Source organism: Lolium perenne, chromosome 4, assembly GCF_019359855.2.
Source record: "Lolium perenne isolate Kyuss_39 chromosome 4, Kyuss_2.0, whole genome shotgun sequence".
NCBI lineage: Eukaryota > Viridiplantae > Streptophyta > Magnoliopsida > Poales > Poaceae > Lolium > Lolium perenne.
In genome coordinates, this window is record NC_067247.2 from 151550725 (window position 1) to 151569590 (window position 18866).

Genomic DNA, 18866 nt, shown 5'->3' on the forward strand with positions numbered 1-18866 from the left:
ACGCATGCATATGACTGAACAAAAGTCAATTAAGCCTCGATGATTTACTTTGCCTCAGAGTTCTTGTATCAATTTTATGCCTCTGTTAATTTATTTTGTCGCAAGCATGATTATGACAGTTACTGCTCTCTTGATTGTCGCTTCCCAGTCTATTGCTAGCCTTCACTTGTACTGAGCGGGAATGCTGCTCGTGCTTCCAAACCCCTGAAAACCAAGTTATTCCGAAATGTCCACCATAAATACCTATGCATGTCATTTCAAACCATTCCAAGTAAATTCTCATGTGCTACCTTTAAACCTTCAAAATATTTCTCAATTTGTGTCGATGTTTTATAGCTCATGAGGAAGTATGTGGTGTTTATCTTTCAACCTTGTCATTTACTCCTGACAGACTTTCATCAATGGACTAGTGGCACATCCGCTTATCCATTAATTTTGCAAAAAGAGCTGGCAACGGGGTTCCCAGCCCCAATTAATTAACTTTCATCAATAATTCTCTTCACATGTTTTGCTCTGATTTATCAGTAAGCAACTTAATTTGCAAATAGACACTCCTCCATGGTATGTGAATGTTGGAAGGCACCCGAGGATTCGGTTAGCCATGGCTTGTGTAAGCAAAGGTTGGGGGGAGTGTCATCCATAATAAAACTAAAGTACGTGTGTAAACAAAAGAGAAGAGGGATGATTTACCTTGCTGGTAGAGATAACGTCCTTCATGGGAGCCGCTCTTGAAAGTCTGGTTGACGAGGTACTTGGAGTGCCCACTACCATTCGTTGACAACAACAAACACCTCTCAAAATAATTTTACTTCTGTTTTAAAAAAAATGAAAAGCTCTAGCGCATGTTAATCCCTGCTTCCCTCTGTGAAGGGCCAATCTTTTACTTTTATGTTGAGTCACCATCCTTTTTTTGAGCACCTTCTTGAGAGCACAATTGTCATTCTTAGTATAATATGCTTGTCCCAAAATATGATTAACTGTGGTATAACTTTTATGCTTTTATCTTTGATAATCTCTACTTCCAGTCTTTCCATGAACTTCAAAGGTGCCGGGGCATTTATGTTTTGCTGTAGAAATACGGGCAAGCGAGATACCACTTTATCATATCCTTTTATGAACATTGCAATCCTGCTGATAGACATGATTCATGATGCTTATTATTAATTTGTTGGTACCTTTTCCATGATTGACATAGCTATTAGATGACTTTATTTGCATGTATCTTATTATGAATCGCCTAAGTACTTGTCCATATCATGAGAATATTTACATCATATGAACAAATGTGTTCATGAAAGTTCTTTTATCGCACTCAGTTGTTAACTGAATTGCTTGAGGACAAGCAATAAGCTAAGCTTGGGGGGAGTTGATACGTCCAAAACGTATCTACTTTCCCGAACACTTTTGCTATTGTTTTGCCTCTAATTTGTGTATTTTGGATACAACTAACACGGACTAACGTTGTTTTCAGCAGAATTGCCCTGGTGTCCTATTTTTGTGCAGAAACTCAACTTTCAGGAAAATCCCCGGAAATAATCGCAATGGGCCTATTTTCACAGAAGATTGACGAAACCAGAAGACGAGACGGAGGGGGGCACGAGGCGCCCAGCCCACCAGGCGGCGCGGTGGGCCCCTAGGCTGCGCCGGCCTATGGTGGCGGCGCCTCGGCCACCCCCCGACGCTCCCCTTTCGACTACTTAAGGCTTTTGACCTAAAAATGCACGGGGGTTAGATGAAAATTGCCAGAAGACATCCAGAACTCCGCCGCCATCGCGAAACTCCGTCTCGGGACCAGAAACTCCGTTCTGGCACTCCGCCGGGACGGGGAATTGGAGGAGATCATTGCCATCATCACCACCGACGCCTCTCCATCAACCAGCCATGCTTCCCCCATCCATGTGTGAGTAATTCCCCCGCTGTAGGCTGAAGGGGATGGTAGGGATTGGATGAGATTGGTCATGTAATAGCATAAGATTGTTAGGGCGTAGTGCCTAGTATCCATAGTTGGTACTTTTATGATATTGTTGTAACTTGTTATGCTTAATGCTTGTCACTAGGGCCCGAGTGCCATGATCTCAGATCTGAACATGTTATCAATTCATGATGATATTCATTGCTTTATGATCTTACCTGCAAGTTGTATACACATATTGCTGTCCGGAACCCGATGCCCCAACGTGACAGAAATTGGGACAACCGGAGGGGAAGGCTGTGATATGAGGATCACATGTGTTCACGGAGTGTTAATGCTTTGCTCCGGTTCTCTATTAAAAGGAGTACCTTAATTACCAGTAGATTCCCTAGAGGCCCGGCTGCCACCGGCTGGTAGGACAAAAGATGTTGTGCAAGTTTCTCATTGCGAGCACGTATGACTATATACGGAACACATGCCTATGGTTGTTTAGTACTTGGATACTGTTTTATTACTATCTGCAAATGCCCTACCTTGATTGTTACATGAGTTCTCTCATCCATGCAGCGCCCGTTCATCCATCCATGTGCCTACAGTATTTTAATCCTGTTGTTTACTATAATCACTACTGCTGTCTTTGTTACACTGCTGCTGATATTTCACTACTGCTACTGCTATAAAACTGTTGCTACTGATAAACTCTTGCAAGCAAGTTTGTTTCCAGGTACAGCTGAATTGACAACTCCGCTGTTAAGGCTTACAAATATTCTTTGGCTCCCCTTGTGTCGAATCAATAAATTGGGTTTTACTTCCCTCGAAGACTGTTGCGATCCCCTATACTTGTGGGTCATCAGGCATCTCTCTCGTTATATTCATACTCCATAGTGTTCCATTTCATATCATATCGATGAGCATCCATAGAAAAAAATAATATGATATCAACTAAGAGTGCACTGTTTGAAAGCTTTCTCCAGAATAACATGGTTAAGCTAACAAACAACTTATAAAATGTCAAACGCGTAACTTTCCATAGTGGTTCCACCTCACGCCCTACTTCCTCGAGAGCTTTCAACTACACAAAAGAGATATTTTGAAGTACTTGGATGCATAGCACACATATTATACTTGGAGTAGCAAGTGTCACATAGTTAGGTATGTGATAACCCACAAGTATAGGGGATCGCGGCAGTCTTCGAGGGAAGTAAAACCCAAATTTATTGATTCGACACAAGGGGAGGTAAAGAATACTTATAAGCCTTAACAACTGAGTTGTCAATTCAGCTGCACCTGGAAAAGCACTAGTAACAGGGGTGATGTGAAAGTAGCAGTGATATGAGAGCAATAGTAACAGTAACACAGCAGCAGTAATAGTAACACAGAGGCGATGGCACCGGAAAATAGTTGATACTACTTCCAATGACATATAGAACGAGTATATAATGATGAGAGATGGACCGGGGTTCCCAGCGATCTACACTAGGGGTAACTCTCCAATAAGTGACAAGTGTTGGGTGAACAAATTACAGTTGGGCAATTGATAGGATTCAAAGCATTAAGACAGAACATCAAGATTATTAATTATGTAGGCATGTTTTCCATATATAGTCATACGTGCTCGCAATGAGAAACTTGTACAACATCTTTTGTCCTACCAGCCGGTGGCAGCCGGGCCTCAAGGGAATCTACTGGATATTAAGGTACTCCTTTTAATAGAGTACCGGAGCAAAGCATTAACACTCCGTGAAAACATGTGATCCTCACATCACCGCCATCCCCTCCGGTTGTCCCGATTCTTGTCACTTCGGGGCCTTTGGTTCCGGACAGCGACATGTGCATACAACTTGTAGATACAATCTAAGCAACAAGTATAGAGCTTAAATCTAAGATCATGCCACTCGGGCCCTAGTGACAAGCATTAAGCATAACAAGATTGCAGCAACAATAACTTCACAAACTTTATAGATAGACTGATCATAATGTAACAATTCATCGGATCCCAACAAACACAACACCGATTACATCAGATGAATCTCAATCATGTAAGGCAGCTCATGAGATCATTGTATTGAAGTACATGGAGGAGAGAATACCAACTAGCTACTGCTAGAACCAGTAGTCCATGGGGGAACTACTCACGGAGCATGATGGAGGTGATGGCGTCGATGGAGATGGCTTCCGGGGGCACTTCCCCGTCCCGGCAGGGTGCCAGAACAGAGACTTCCGTCCCCCGAATTGGAGTTTCGCGATGGCGGTGGCGCCCCTGGAGTCTTTCTGGAGTTTCGTCAAAAGGTATCGAGTTTTTAGGTCGAAAAGGCTTATATAGGCGAAGAGGCGGCGCAGGAGGGCGCCTGGGGCCTCCTCCCCATAGGCCGGCACGGCCAGGGTGGAGCCCGCGCGGCCCTGGCGTGTGGTGGCCCCCTGGCCCGCCTCCGACTCTCCTTCGGTGTTCTGGAGCCTCCCGGGAAAAATAAGATCTTTGGCGTTGATTTCGTCCAATTCTGAGAATATTGCCCGAACAGCCTTTCTGGAACCAAAAATAGCAGAAAACAGGAACTGGCACTATGGCATCTTGTTAATAGGTTAGTTCCGGAAAATGCATAAAAACATTATAAAGTGCAAGCAAAACATGTAAGTATTGTCATAAAACAAGCATGGAACATCAGAAATTATGGATACGTTGGAGACGTATCAGCATCCCCAAGCTTAGTTCCTACTCGTCCTCGAGTAGGTAAACGATAAAAAGAATAATTTCTGTAGTGACATTCTACTTACATAACCTTGATCATACTATTACAAAGCATATGAAATGAATGAAGTGACTCAAGGCAATAATCTATAGTTGCTAACAAATAGATAACATATAGCAAAACTTTTCATGAAGAGTACTTTCAAGACAAGCATCAAAAGTCTTGCATAAGAGTTAACTCATAAAGCAATAAATTCAAAGTAAAGGCATCGAAGCAACACAAAGGAAGATATAAGTTTCAGCAGTTGCTTTCAACTTTCAACATGCATATCTCATGGATAATTGTCAACATAAAGTAATATGATGAATGCAAATAAGCAAGTATGTAAGAATCAATGCACAGTTGACACAAGTGTTTGCTTCTAAGATGGAAGGAAGTAGGTAAACTGACTCAACATAAAGTAAAAGAAAGGCCCTTCGCATAGGGAAGCATTGATTGCTATATTTGTGCTAGAGCTTTGGTTTTGAAAACATAAAGAGAGCATAAAAGTAAAGTTTTGAGAGGTGTTTGTAGTTGTTAACGAATGGTAGTGGGCACTCTAACCCCCTTGCCAGACAAACCTTCAAAGAGCGGCTCCCATTTTATTTTATTTTTGGGTGGCACTCCTTCCAACCTTTCTTTCACAAACCATGGCTAACCGAATCCTCGGGTGCCTGCCAACAATCTCATACCATGAAGGAGTGCCTTTTTATTTTAATTTTATTATGATGACACTCCTCCCCACCTTTGCTTTCACAAGCCATGGCTAACCGAATCCTTCGGGTGCCGTCCAACAATCACATACCATGGAGGAGTGTCTATTTTTGTTAATTAATTTGGGACTGGGAATCCCATTGCCAGCTCTTTTTGCAAAATTATTGGATAAGCGGATGAAGCCACTAGTCCATTGGTGAAAGTTGCCCAACAAGAATGAAAGATAAACACCACATACTTCCTCATGAGCTATAAAACATTGACACAAATCAGAGGTAATAAATTTTGAATTGTTTAAAGGTAGCACTCAAGCAATTTACTTTGGAATGGCGGAGAAATACCATGTAGTAGGTAGGTATGGTGGACACAAATGGCATAGTGGTTGGCTCAAGGATTTTGGATGCATGAGAAGTATTCCCTCTCGATACAAGGCTTAGGCTAGCAAGGCTATTTGAAACAAACACAAGTATGAACCGGTACAGCAAAACTTACATAAGAACATATTGCAAGCATTATAATACTCTACACTGTCTTCCTTGTTGCTCAAACACTTTTACCAGAAAATATCTAGACCTTAAGAGAGAACAATCATGCAAACCAATTTTAACAAGCTCTACGGTAGTTCTCCACTAATAGGTTTAAACTACATGATGCAAGAGATTAATCATGATCTACTTGAGAGCTCAAAACAATTCCCAAGTGTCAAATTATTCAAGACAATATGAGGTATTTTCTGTTTCCAACCAAATTACCATAAGTATTGTAGCTTCCAACTTTTACCATTGAATATTAAAAGTAAAACGAAGAACAAGCGTTCATATGAAAAAGCGGAGCGTGTCTCTCTCCCAAACAAGGATTGCTAGGATCCGAATTTATTCAAACAAAAACAAAAATAAAAGCACACAGACGCTCCAAGTAAAGCACATATGATGTGACCGAATAAAAATATAGTTTCAATAGAAGAAACCTGATAAGTTGATGAAGAAGGGGATGCCTTGGGCATCCCCAAGCTTAGACGCTTGAGTCTTCTTGAAATATGCAGGGATGAACCACGGGGGCATCCTCAAGCTTTGACTTTTCACTCTTCTTGATCATATATCATCTTCTTCTCTTGACCCTTGAAAACTTCCTTCACACCAAACTTCTCATAAACTTCATTAGAGGGGTTAGTACTCAAAATATTTGAATCCACCTTGGTCCTGTAGTGACACATTGCAAGAACTCAATAAAACATTAGCTACAGCTCTCCACGTCTAGAAAGCCTTGCTTAAAGTCCACAAGAGACAATGCAAAAAACAGAGACAGAATCTGTCAAAACAGAACAGCCAGTAAAGACGGATTTTAAAGAGGTACTTCCGTTGCTCAAATCAGAAAACTCAAAACTAATTAAAGTTGCGTACATATCTGAGGAACACGAACGTAAATTGGCATATTTTTCTGAGTTACCTACAGAGAAAACAGCCCAGATTCGTGACAGATAGAAATCTGTTTCTGCGCAGAAATCCAAATCTAGTATCAACCTTCGATTAGAGGCTTCACTTGGCACAACAATGCAACAAAATAAAGATAAGTAGAGGTTGCTACAGTAGTAACAACTTCCAAAACACAACAAAATAGTAGCAAAATAAACACATGGGTTATCTCCCAAGAAGTTCTTTCTTTATAGCCATTAAGATGGGCTCAGCAGTTTTAATGATGCACTCGCAAGAAATAAGAGTTGAAGCAAAAGAGAGCATCAAAAAGCAAATTCAAAACATATTTGAGTCTAACCCACTTCCTATGCATAGGAATCTTGTACACAAATAAATTCATGAAGAACAAAGAGACAAGCATAAGAAGATAAAACAAGAGTAATTTCAAGATTTTCAGCATATAGAGAGGTGTTTTAGTATCATGGAAATTTCTACCACCATATTTTCCTCTCTCATAATAATTTTCAGTAGCTTCACGAACAAACTCAACAATATAACTATCACATGAAGCATGCTTTTCATGATCCATAAACACATAATTTTTATCAAGCTCAAAAATAGTGGGATTAAAACTCTCAAACACACTTTTATCAATAATATAACATGATGATTGATCAATCTCAAGAGATATGGGACTCATAGATAAAGTCAAGAATTCTCCAATCCCATTTTCATTAGTAGTACAATTAATATTATCAAGTAACATAGGACCATCATCTAGAGCTTTATCATAAACATTTGCTACGCAAAATTCTTTAGTACCATGCATTTCGACATCAGGCACAAACAAAGCATTATCATAAGATTTATCAAAGTAGCATGGATTATCATAAATAACAGTAGCATAATTATTATCACAAGTATTACTCATAGGTACTATTTCAAGAGAATCCACAGGAACATAACATTCAACCTCTTTCGGTAAGCATGGAGGACAATCAAATAATGTAAGAGATAAAGAGTTACTCTCATTAGAAGGTTGGCATGGGTAGCTAATCCATTCTTCCTCCTTTTGTTCATCACTCTCCTCTTCTTTTTCATCCAATGAGCTTTCAGGTTCATAAATTTCCTCCTCTTTTTCATCCAATGAGCTTTCAGGTTCATCAATTTCTTCTTCCACAGGTTCCTGCAATTTGTGAGTGCATTCTTGTGCATTAATGAGTCTCTCTTTATAATCAATGATATAAGGATTATTAGTGTAACTTTCATTGCAAAAATTAAGGATAGAAGAGACATAATCTTTAAGGTCCTTACAAACAACACAAGTTTCATAATTCTTAACCATGAAGGATTCTATCTCAGAGGCTCCCATAAATATGACAAATTGTTCTACCTCTTCAAACCCAAAATGAATATAGCTATTCCCATTCTAGTTCTTAATTAAAAATTCCTCACTAAAGCCACATTGAAATTTAAGATGTTTAGTGTCATGTTGAGAGCAACAGTTTATATCATGGCGTTTAAGCAAGATTTTAGCAATTGCGTTCAATTTTTCTATCACAGCACTCATAACTTTACTAGTTCTTGATTCTCTATAATTATTATAATATTCTATAAGCTCCAAGTAGGTTGTAGGTTCTCCCATAACAGCAGTTTTTAATTTTTAGATTTTTCAAATTTTTATGGATTTTTGGGTATATAGGAAAAGTAAAACAAGACAAAAAGAAACTAAGCAAAAGTAAACTAAGCAAAATAAAACAAGACAGAAATAAACTAAGCACAAATAAACTAGGAAAAAGTAAACTAAGCAAAACAAAATAAAATAAAACAAAAACAGAGAGAGAGGTAGAGTGTACTCCCCAGGTGAACTTATGAGTAGAGCAATGCCTCCCCGGCAACGGCGCCAGAAAACAGTCTTGATAACCCACAAGTATAGGGGATCGCGGTAGTCTTCGAGGGAAGTAAAACCCAAATTTATTGATTCGACACAAGGGGAGGTAAAGAATACTTATAAGCCTTAACAACTGAGTTGTCAATTCAGCTGCACCTGGAAAAGCACTAGTAACAGGGGTGATGTGAAAGTAGCAGTGATATGAGAGCAATAGTAACAGTAACACAGCAGCAGTAATAGTAACACAGAGGCGATGGCACCGGAAAATAGTTGATACTACTTCAATGACATATAGAAAGAGTATATAATGATGAGAGATGGACCGAGGTTCCCAGCGATCTACACTAGTGGTAACTCTCCAATAAGTGACAAGTGTTGGGTGAACAAATTACAGTTGGGCAATTGATAGGATTCAAAGCATTAAGACAGAACATCAAGATTATTAATTATGTAGGCATGTTTTCCATATATAGTCATACGTGCTCGCAATGAGAAACTTGTACAACATCTTTTGTCCTACCAGCCGGTGGCAGCCGGGCCTCAAGGGAATCTACTGGATATTAAGGTACTCCTTTTAATAGAGTACCGGAGCAAAGCATTAACACTCCGTGAAAACATGTGATCCTCACATCACCGCCATCCCCTCTGGTTGTCCCGATTCTTGTCACTTCGGGGCCTTTGGTTCCGGACAGCGACATGTGCATACAACTTGTAGATACAATCTAAGCAACAAGTATATAGCTTAAATCTAAGATCATGCCACTCGGGCCCTAGTGACAAGCATTAAGCATAACAAGATTGCAACAACAATAACTTCACAAACTTTATAGATAGACTAATCATAATGTATCATCCATCGGATCCCAACAAACACAACACCGATTACATCAGATGAATCTCAATCATGTAAGGCAGCTCATGAGATCATTGTATTGAAGTACATGGAGGAGAGAATACCAACTAGCTACTGCTAGAACCCGTAGTCCATGGGGGAACTACTCACGGAGCATGATGGAGGCGATGGCGTCGATGGAGATGGCTTCCGGGGGCACTTCCCCGTCCCGGCAGGGTGCCGGAACAGAGACTTCTGTCCCCCGAATTGGAGTTTCGCGATGGTGGCGGCGCCCCTGGAGTCTTTCTGGAGTTTCGTCAAAAGGTATCGAGTTTTTAGGTCGAAAGGGCTTATATAGGCGAAGAGGCGGCGCAGGAGGGCGCCTGGGGCCTCCTCCCCATAGGCCGGCGCGGCCAGGGTGGAGCCCGCGCGGCCCTGGCGTGTGGTGGCCCCCTGGCCCGCCTCCGACTCTCCTTCGGTGTTCTGGAGCCTCCCGGGAAAAATAAGATCTTTGGCGTTGATTTCGTCCAATTCCGAGAATATTGCCCGAACAGCCTTTCTAGAACCAAAAACAGCAGAAAACAGGAACTGGCACTGTGGCATCTTGTTAATAGGTTAGTTCCGGAAAACGCATAAAAACATTATAAAGTGCAAGCAAAACATGTAAGTATTGTCATAAAACAAGCATGGAACATCAGAAATTATGGATACGTTGGAGACGTATCAGTATGGTGTGGGTGTTTGGTTTGAGGTGTTTGGATACAAGTCTTAGATTGTTTGAGAATTTTAAGCTAGCAAGAAGATCTAAAATCATGCCACAATGTCCATATATAGTGCTAATCATTGATTATAAAATAAGGCTCCTTAGTATTAAGAATCCATGCATATGAGCAAAAGGTATCACTAAATAAGGCACTACAAAATTATATTTCGTCAAAGTATTTGAAACTAGCAACACTAAGCATAACTTTGAATTTCACCTTTTTTGTTTTCATTCTCTTTTCTTTTCATAGCATACAACTTATTATAATGAAGGCATTCAATCATGGGATATTTTATTTCAGTATCTCTTTCCTAAGAATGGAAAATATCTATCATGGTGGTCTCATTTATTTCCAAGCAAAACTAGACATAACACTAGACAAAGATGCTCCAAGTTTATGCGATCATTCTATGTTGCTCAAAAACAGTTTAGGTGTTTGCAAACAAAGAGTGTAATAGGTACAGTGGGGTGCCTTGGGCATCCCCAAGATTATGCTCTTCACCATTCTTGGATAGCCCTTGGTGTAGTGTTCCTCCATTCCCTGTCAAAAAATTTACCACAAAACTTTCTCCCATTTTCTTTTCTCTGGGGTGACATTAGTGGTACAATAATATGATAGTGGCTGCCATATATATCAAAGACAAAAAAAAATCCTTAGTATTCCAACAAGTATATTGTGTCCTAAACATTCCTAGGATACGAAAAGACTCAAGGCAAATCATTTTGAAACCAAAAGGAATGGCTTAAACACAAGTGGGCAGAATTTGTCCAGATTTTCAGCAGCAGCAAAACTTAAAAAATTTCGACCACCTAGACATGTTAGGAATTTTTTAAATTTTTTTTGTGCACATAGAGGATAAAAAGTTTCAGATTTAGTAAATTATTCGTGATTTTAGGAGCTATAAGAAAAATTAGAAAAATCATGCACTAAACAGCAGCGTGTAGAATTCAGCAACTCCTCATATGTATATTACAACTTTAAAACATCCAAATGGGTAAAATTTGGTGTTTTATTAGAAAATCCAGAGAGAAACCAAAAATAGACTCTCTTGCAACAGAAAGAGCGCAAAAGAAAAACCAAAAAAAAAAAACTCGGGTTGCCTCTCGTAAACCGCTTTTTATAGCCATATAGCTAGGATTTACTTACTTGATTCATGTGATAGGGAGTTCATGTGGTACCTTGTATCTTGGTGTTATCTCCTTCTTCCTTGGAAAGTGTTCCATACATTTCTTCGTGGTAATTGAAACTTCACACTTCATTCCTTTGACTCAATAACTGCACATGTAGTTCTAAAAAAGGTCTTCCAAGAATTATAGGACTAGAGGTGATACGTCTCCAACGTATCTATAATTTCTGATGTTCCATGCTAGTTTTATGACAATACCTACATGTTTTGCTCACACTTTATAATGATTTTATGCATTTTCCGGGACTAACCTATTAACAAGATGCCGAAGCGTCAGTTCCTGTTTTCTGCTGTTTTTGGTTCCAGAAAAGATGTTCAGGAAATATTCTCGGAATTGGACAAAACAAAAGCCAAACCTTCTATTTTACCGAGACAGACCCAGAACATCGAAGGAGAGACGGAAAGGAGGCCCACAGCCTCCAGACCACCAGGCGGCGTGGCCTAGGAGGGGGGCGCGCCCAGGTGTGGTGTGGGCCCCTCGGGACCCCTCCGACGCCACCCTTTCACCTATATATTCCTCGCGACGCGAAAACCCTAGAACAATCGATCATATTCCAGAAAGACTCCAGGGGCGCCGCTGCCATCGCGAAACCAAGTTTCGGGGGACAGAATCTCTGTTCCGGCACGCCGCGGGGACGGGGAAGTGCCCCCGGATGCCATCTCCATCAACGCCATCGCCTCCATCATGCTCCGTGAGTAGTTCCCCCATGGACTACAGGTTCTAGCAGTAGCTAGTTGGTACTCTCTCTCCCATGTACTTCAATACAATGATCTCATGAGCTGCCTTACATGATTGAGATCCATCTGATGTAATCGGTGTTGTGTTTGTTGGGATCTGATAATTGTTACATTATGATCAGTCTATCTATAAAGTTTGTGAAGTTATTGTTGCTGCAATCTTGTTGTGTTTAATGCTTGTCACTAGTGCACGAGTGGCATGATCTTAGATATAAGCTCTATCATTATTGCTTAGATTGTATCTACAAGTTGTTTGCACATGTCTATGTCCGGAACCCGAGGCCCCATAGTGACAGCAACTGGGATAACTGGAGGGGAAGGCTTAGGTATGAGGATCACATGTTTTCACCAAGTGTTAATGCTTTGCTCCGGTGCTCTATTAAAAGGAGTACCTTAATTACCAGTAGATTCCCTTGAGGCCCGGCTGCCACCGGCTGGTAGGACAAAAGATGTTATGCAAGTTTCTCATTGCGAGCACGTATGACTATATATGGAAAACATGCCTACATGATTAATAATCTTGATGTTCTGTCATAATGCTATTTCAATCCTATCAATTGCCCAACTATAATTTGTTCACCCAACACTTGTCACTTGTTATTAGAGAGTTACCACTAGTGTAGATAGCTAGGAACCCCGGTCCATCTTTCATCATCATATACTCGTTCCTATATGACATTGGAAGTAGTATCAACTATTTTCTGGTGCCTATGCCTCTGTGTTACTGCTACTGCTGCTGTGTTACTGTTACTATTGCTCTCATATTACTGCTGCTTTTACATCACCCCTGTTACTAGTGCTTTTCCAGGTGCAGCTGAATTGACAGCTCAGTTGTTAAGGCTTATAAGTATTCTTCGTCTCCCCTTGTGTCGAATCAATAAATTTGGGTTTTACTTCCCTCGAAGACTGTTGTGATCCCCTATACTTGTGGGTTATCAAGACTATTTTCTGGCGCCGTTGCCGGGGAGGCATAGCTCTACTCATAAGTTCACCTGGGGAGTACACTCTACCTCTCTCTGTTTTTATTTTATTTTATTTTGTTTTGCTTAGTTTACTTTTGTCTAGTTTATTTGTGCTTAGTTAATTTCTGTCTAGTATTATTTTGCTTAGTTTACTTTTGTCTAGTTTGTTTTTGTCTTGTTTTATTTTTCTTATATACCCAAAAATCCATAAAAATTTGAAAAACCAAAAAATTAAAAACTGTTGTTACGGAAGAACTCATAACAATTACGGAGCTTATAGAATTATATAACAATTATAGAGAATCAAGAAAGGGTGAAGTCATGAGTGCCGTGTTAGAAAAATTGAATACAATTGCTAAAATCTTGCTTAAACGCCATGATATAAACTCTTGCTCTAAACAGGATACTAAACATCTTAAATTCCAATGTGGCTTTAGTGAAGAAGTTTTAATTATGAACTATAATTGGAATAACTATATTCATCTTGGGTTCGAAGAGGTAGAACAATTTGTTTTATTTATGGGAGCCTCTGAGATAGAATCCTTCATGGCTAAAAATTATGAAACTTGTATTGCTTGTAAGGACCTTAAAGATTATGTCTCTTCTATCCTTAATTTTTGCATAGAAAGTTACAGCAATAATCCTTATATCATTGATTATAAAGAGAGACTCATTAATGCACAAGAATGCACTCGCAATTTGCAGGAACCTGTGAAAGAAGAAATTGATGAACCTGGAAGCTCATTGGATGAAAAAGAGGAGGAGAGTGATGAACAAAAGGAGGAAGAATGGATTAGCTACCCATGCCAACCTTCTGATGAGAGTAACTCTTTATCTCTTACACTATTTGATTGCCCCCCATGCTTACCAAAGGAGGATGAATGTTATGTTCCTGTGGATTCTCTTGAAATATTCCCTATGAGTAAAACTTGTGAGAATAATTATGCTACTGTTATCTATGATAATCCATGCTATTTTGATAAATCTTATGATAATGCTTTGTTTGTGCCTGATATCGAAATGCATGGTACTAAAGAGTTTTTCTTAGCAAATGTTTATGATAAAGCTCTAGATGATGGTCCTATGTTACTTGATAATATTAATTGTACTACTAATGAAAATGGGATTGGAGAGATCTTGACTTTATCTAGGAGTCCCATATCTTTTGAGATTGATCAATCATCTTGTTATATTATTGATAAAAGTGGGTTTGAAAATTTTAATCCTATTATTTTTTAGCTTGATAAAAATTATGTGTTTGTAGATCATGAGAAACATGCTTTATGTGATAGTTATATTATTGAGTTTATTCATGAAGCTACTGAAAATTATTATGAGAGAGGAAAATATGGTTGTAGGAATTTGCATGGTACTAAAACACCTCTCTACATGCTGAAAATTTTGAAGTTACTCTTGTTTTATCTTCCAATGCTTGTCACTTTGTTCTTCATGAATTTATTTGTGTACAAGATTCCTATGCATAGGAAGTGGGTTAGACTTAAATGTGTTTTGAATTTGCTTCTTGATGCTCCTTTTGCTTCATTTTCTATTTTCCATGTGAGCATCATTAAAATTGTTGAGCCCATCTTAATGGCTATAAAGAAAGCACTTCTTGGGAGATAACCCATGTTTTTATTTTGCTACTGTTTGTTGTGTCTTGGAAGTTGTTACTACTGTAGCAACCTCTCCTTATCTTTATTTTATTGCATTGTTGTGCCAAGTAAAGTCTCTAATAGAAGGTTGATACTAGATTTGGATTTCTGCGCAGAAACAGATTTTTAGCTGTCACGCATTTGAGTAGATCTCTCTGTAGGGGAACCAAAAAATTCTGCGAAAATTCATGCGTGTTCCTCAGATATGTACGCAACTTTCATTAGTTTTGAGTTTTCTGATTTGAGCAACGGAAGTACCTCTAAAAAATTCCTCTTTACTGGCTGTTCTGTTTTAGCAGATTTTGTCTCTGTTTTTTGCATTGTCTCTTGTGGACTTTAAGTAAGGCTTTCTAGACGTGGAGAGCTGTAGCTAATGCTTTATTGAGTTCTTGCAATGTGTCACTACAGGACTAAAGTGGATTAAAGTTTTTGAGTACTAACCCCTCTAATGAAGTTTATGAGAAGTTTGGTGTGGCAGAAGTTTTCAAGGGTCAAGAGAGGAGGATGATATATGATCGAGAAGAGTGAAAAGTCTAAGCTTGGGGATGCCCCCGTGGTTCATCCCTGCATATTTCAAGAAGACTCAAGCATCTAAGCTTGGGGATGCCCAAGGCATCCCCTTCTTCATCAACAACTTATCAGGTCACCTCTAGTGAAACTATATTTTTATTCCATCACATTTTATGTGCTTTACTTGGAGCGTCTGTGTGTTTTTATTTTTGTTTGTGTTTGAATAAAATCGGATCCTAGCAATCCTTGTGTGGGAGAGAGACACGCTCTGCTTTTTCATATGAACACTTGTGTTCTTAATTTACTTTAATATTCATGGCAAAACTTAAAAGCTGCTGCATTTATTGCTATTTGGTTGGAAACAGAAAATGCTTCATATTGTCTTGAATAATTTGATACTTGGCAATTGTTTTGAGCTCTCAAGTAGATCATGTTTAAGCTCTTGCATCATGTAGTTTAAACCTATTAGTGGAGAACTACCGTAGAGCTTGTTGAAATTTGGTTTGCATGATTGGTCTCTCTAAGGTCTAGATATTTTCTGGTAAAAGTGTTTGAGCAACAAGGAAGTCAGTGTAGAGTCTTATAATGCTTGCAATATGTTCTTATGTAAGTTTTGCTGTACCGGTTCATACTTGTGTTTGCTTCAAACAACCTTGCTAGCCAAAGCCTTGTATTGAGAGGGAATGCTTCTCGTGCATCCAAAACCTTGAGCCAAAACCTATGCCATTTGTGTCCACCATACCTACCTACTATGTGGTATTTCTCTGCCATTCCAAGTAAATACTTCATGTGCTACCTTTAAACAATTCAAAAGTTATTATCTCTTATTTGTTTCAATGTTTTATAGCTCATGAGGAAGTATGTGGTGTTTTATCTTTCAATCTTGTTGGGCAGACTCTCACCAATGGACTAGTGGCTTCATCCGCTTATCCAATAATTTTGCAAAAAGAGCTGGCAACGGGGTTCCCAGCCCCAATTAATCAACTTTCATTAATAATTCTCTTCACATGTTTTTCCCTGATTCATCAGTAAGCAACTTAATTTTGCAAATAGATACTCCTTCATGGTATGTGCATGTTGGAAGGCACCCGAGGATTCGGTTATCCATGGCTTGTGTAAGCAAAAGGTTGGGAGGAGTGTCATCCATAAATAAAACTAAAGTACATGTGTAAACAAAAGAGAAGAGGGATGATCTACCTTGCTGGTAGAGATAACGTCCTTCATGGGAGCCGCTCTTTGAAAGTCTGTTTGATGAGGGGGTTAGAGTGCCCACTACCATTCATTGACAACAACAAACACCTCTCAAAACTTTACTTTTATGCTCTCTATATGATTTCAAAACTTAAAAAGCTCTAGCACATGATTTAATCCTTCCTTCCCTCTACGAAGGGTCTTTCTTTTACTTTACGTTGAGTCAGTTTACCTACTTCTTTCTATCTTAGAAGCAAACACTAGTGTAAACTGTGTGCATTGATTCTTACGTGCTTGCTTATTGCACTTATTATCTTACTTTGTGTTGACAATTATCCATGAGATATGCATGTTGAAAGTTGAAAGTAATTGCAGAAACTTAATCATCCTTTGTGTTGCTTCAATGCCTTTTACCATGAATTTATTGCTTTATGAGTTAACTCTTATGCAAGACTTTTTTATGCTTGTCTTGAAGGTACTATTCATGAATTTTTTTGCTATATGTTATCTATTTGTTAGCAAACTATAGATCATTGCCTTGAGTCACTTCATTCATCTCATATGCTTTACAATAGTATGATCAAGATTATGTCAGTAGCATGTCACTTCAGAAATTATTCTTTTTATCGTTTACCTACTCGAGGGCGAGTAGGAACTAAGCTTGGGGATGCTTGATACGTCTCCAACGTATCTATAATTTCTGATGTTCCATGCTAGTTTTATGACAATACCTACATGTTTTGCTCACACTTTATAATGATTTTATGCATTTTCCAGGACTAACCTATTAACAAGATGCCAAAGCGCTAGTTCCTGTTTTCTGCTGTTTTTGGTTCCAGAAAAGCTGTTCAGGAAATATTCTCGGAATTGGACGAAACAAAAGCCAAACCTTCTATTTTACCGAGACAGACCCAGAACACCGAAGGAGAGATGGAGAGGAGGCCCACAGCCTCCAGACCACCAGGCGGCGCGGCCTAGGAGGGGGGCGCGCCCAGGTGTGGTGTGGGCCCCTCGGGACCCCTCCGACGCTGCCCTTTCGCCTATATATTCCTCACGACGCGAAACCCTAGAACAATCGATCATATTCCAGAAAGACTCCAGGGGCGCCGCCGCCATCGCGAAACCAAGTTTCGGGGGACAGAATCTTTGTTCCGGCACGCCGCCGGGACGGGGAAGTGCCCCCGGAAGCCATCTCCATCGATGCCATCGCCTCCATCATGCTCCGTGAGTAGTTCCCCCATGGACTACGGGTTCTAGCATTAGCTAGTTGGTACTCTCTCTCCCATGTACTTCAATACAATGATCTCATGAGCTGCCTTACATGATTGAGATCCATCTGATGTAATCGGTGTTGTGTTTGTTGGGATCCGATGAATTGTTACATTATGATCAGTCTATCTATAAAGTTTGTGAAGTTATTGTTGCTGCAATCTTGTTGTGTTTAATGCTTGTCACTAGTGCACGAGTGGCATGATCTTAGATTTAAGCTCTATCATTATTGCTTACATTGTATCTACAAGTTGTTTGCACATGTCTATGTCCGGAACCCGAGGCCCTAGAGTGACAGCATTTGGGATAACTGGAGGGAAAGGCTTAGGTATGAGGATCACATGTTTTCACCAAGTGTTAATGCTTTGCTCCGGTGCTCTATTAAAAGGAGTACCTTAATTACCAGTAGATTCCCTTGAGGCCCGGCTGCCACCGGCTGGTAGGACAAAAGATGTTATGCAAGTTTCTCATTGTGAGAACGTATGACTATATATGGAAAACATGCCTACATGATTAATAATCTTGATGTTCTGACTTAATGCTTTTTCAATCCTATCAACTGCCCAACTATAATTTGTTCACCCAACACTTGTCACTTGTTATTGGAGAGTTACCACTAGTGTAGATAGCTGGGAACCCCGGTCCATCTTTCATCATCATATACTCGTTCCTATATGACATTGGAAGTAGTATCAACTATTTTCTGGTGCCATTGCCTCTGTGTTACTACTACTGCTGTTGTGTTACTGTTACTATTGCTCTCATATTACTGCTGCCCCTGTTACTAGTGCTTTTTCAGGTGTAGCTGAATTGACAACTCAGTTGTTAAGGCTTATAAGTATTCTTCGTCTCCCCTTGTGTCGAATCAATAAATTTGGGTTTTACTTCTCTCGAAGACTGTTGCGATCCCCTATACTTGTGGGTTATCAGAGGTTTTACTCTCCATGTCCATGATAACATAGTTAAAGGGCAAAAAAGATAGATGTAAATTAACCATAATATCATTTACTTTTCCTAAATCATGTTTGCTTGAGTCATCACCAAGAAAAAAGATCTATTGAACATTTTTCATTGTTTTGAGTTCTAGTAGATCATATAGTACAGAGG